General features: G+C 39.2%; 1 pseudogene; it reads right to left on the reverse strand.

Moving 5' to 3' along the window:
- Positions 1-1,335: 1,335 nt before the first annotated feature.
- On the reverse strand, positions 1,336-2,368 carry LOC141264646 (dead end protein homolog 1-like; annotated as a pseudogene).
- Between the last annotated feature and the right edge of the window lie 664 nt (positions 2,369-3,032).

Raw genomic sequence — 3,032 nt, forward strand, 5'->3', positions numbered from 1 at the left:
AGTAACAAAGAAAATGACGGCACTTCCACTACAAGAAATAGGTGTGAACAGGTGCTTACTAAGAGCAGCTACTTCCATATATAATGAACAAATAAAGTAGCACACTGTAACACTGAGTATATAGATATGAAATATGAAATATGAATACAATAACTGCTGTAGAAAATAGAAATAAATGACATTTTTTTTTTTTTTTATCGCATGTAAATATGAAGTATGAAAAATGAATAGCATTACTGCTGTAAAATAAATGAGAAATCTTAGCGCATAAATTGGCCAATTCATGTGTACCTGACAGCCGCGGTAAGGCGTTTCTCGATGTCAGGACCTAACCATGTGAATACCTCTCTAAGAGACCTCTGTCTGCTTATGTGTGGGAAAGTCAGATCCCGATGCATTTAAATTTTTAAACCATTTTTTGATGGCTTTAAATGCATCAGGATCTGACTTTCCCACACATAAGCAGACCGAGGTCTCTTAGAGAGGTATTCACATGGTTAGGTCCTGACATCGAGAAACGCCTTACCGCGGCTGTCAAGTACACATGAATTGGCCAATTTATGCGCTAAGATTTCTCATTTATTTTACAGCAGTAATGCTATTCATTTTTCATACTTCATATTTACATGCGATAAAAAAAAATTCAAAAATTGTTTTCATTTATTTCTATTTTCTACAGCAGTTATGCTATTCATATTTCATATTTCAGATCTATATATTCAGTGTTACAGTGTGCTACTTTATTTGTTCATTATATATGGAGGTAGCTGCTCTTAGTAAGCACCTGTTCACACCTATTTCTTGTAGTGGAAGTGCCGTCATTTTCTTTGTTACTAGATTTAAGCTTTGACTGAGCACTCCACCCCCATGCCGCAGGTGGTTTTAAATGCATCAGGATCTGACTTTCCCACACATAAGCGGACGGAGGTCTCTTAGAGAGGTATTCACATGGTTAGGTCCTGACATCGAGAAACGCCTTACCGCGGCTGTCAGGTACACATGAATTGGCCAATTTATGCGCTAAGATTTCTCATTTATTTTACAGCAGTAATGCTATTCATTTTTCATACTTCATATTTACATGCGATAAAAAAAAAAATTTCATTTATTTCTATTTTCTACAGCAGTCATGCTATTCATATTTCATATCTATATACTCAGTGTTACAGTGTGCTACTTTATTTGTTCATGACTTGTATATAAGGCCAAATAGATTAATAAAAAAAACCTATAAAAACACTGCAGGATCTTTAGTATGAAAACAGACTCACCAATGTAACCTCTTAATCCTTGTAAGCTTCAACACAATGTTCACAAGTTAGACAGCAGCGGTGGTCAGTCCCCTAGACAACAAGCAAACTTCTTCTTGATGATGGAGACTACCATCTCCTTAGCTTGCTGGTACTTTTCTGTGGCAATGAGCTTGTCTCCAACCAGCCAGGAATATCCAGTGAATGGCACGCCATGGTTTGGTATTAGCACCCAGTACCAGAAGCGAAGCCATCCACAATTTCCTTATCTCAGGCATTTTATTTGGTAGACTGTCTGCCGAAACATTAGTTTCACACAAAGGAGCTGAAGACACTAAGTGGCAGTAGGTGCAAGTTTCTCCAGCATGACCTGTTTGTTAGATATCAGAGGGAGAGAACAGAAGGGCTTGGCCTAGGAGCCAGTTTGAATTTTAAGTCTTATAGGTTGCAGGAGCCAGTCCACAGTATAAAAGCAGCCATAGAGTGTACGAGAACCTTCACACAGAATTTTCTTATCTAGGGCTGCTTCTCAGTGAGGGTTGTATTTCACCACAACCATATTCTTAAGGTCGGAGAAAGGAATGGCATGGAGGAAAACCGTATCTACTCCGACTGTCATTTCTCCTAGGAAGTACTCTAATGCAGCTTGTTACAGAAGCAATGGCAGCCCGTTCAACATCAGCTCACACTTTTTGGCGCTTTGACACACAAAGATCTCTTTACACCTTGAATTTCATGAGTACACAGTGGGGCGATGGCCTGATCGGCAATGCATTTTGAGAAATAATGTGCATAAGCAAAGACACAGTTGAGACCACAGAAGGTCATCATTAAATTAAACTCATACAGCATTCCCACAGACTGAAATAGGGGTATCAATGCATCTTCATAGATCTCCTGAGGAATTTTGGCAATAAAAATTTCAGAACCATGTGGAGGAGATTCTCCAAGCCAACTTGGAGGGGGGGGGCTCCATATTTGCTTTGTCCATTCTCTTGCACTAGTCTTACATTAGAGCTCCTCATCCACTCGATGAGTCCAGCTTTATTTTTCCTTTTTACAGAGTTGAGCCATATCTGAGCCTTGCAGGCTGCACTGGCTGCTTCCTTCTGCTCCATGGCTCCTCTCCTGGAATGTCTGTGTCTCTTTGGATAAAGCCATGCTACCAAGCTGATGGTCTGCCGAGAGTCTGATTTTTGATCATCCTTGTAAAGTCTCTTTCATTTCTCTGTCTCTAATCTCCTGCTACAGAGGCATCTGTTCCTTAAATAGTTCAATTGTCCTTTGAAGTACACATTCACAGGTCAAGGATTAAGAAGGGTATTATTCCAGAGGACTCAGGTCTCATTGTTTGAGCCTTTAATCAATTTACATAGTTGGTATAGCAAGGGTGCTTTTATGAATAAACATCTAGCTGGTTTTAGTATTAACACAGGCTTACCAGGTGACCGGTTATCACCTGGTGGGCAACTGGTCACCTGGTAAGCCTGTGTTAATACTATAAGTTTAGAAGTACTTCGTTATATTGTATATATGGAAGGACATTTGATGATATAAACATCTTGCTGGCTTTAGTATAGTATGCAATTAGCATAGTAACAGCCATCATTGTTTCATAACCAAGAGAAGACAACAATCCGGGTTATACAAATACTGGTCTGTTCTTCTTGATCCACCACTGAAATACACATACAATCACAAGTCAACACAAACACAATAGTGTAGTTCTCTTGGCTTAATAAATCTAACCGTCTGGTGGATTAAGATTATAAGCTGTTTTGT

Source organism: Phyllobates terribilis, unplaced genomic scaffold (assembly GCF_046119375.1).
Source record: "Phyllobates terribilis strain yellow unplaced genomic scaffold, ASM4611937v1 Scaffold_4__5_contigs__length_816908805, whole genome shotgun sequence".
Classification (NCBI taxonomy): Eukaryota; Metazoa; Chordata; class Amphibia; order Anura; family Dendrobatidae; genus Phyllobates; species Phyllobates terribilis.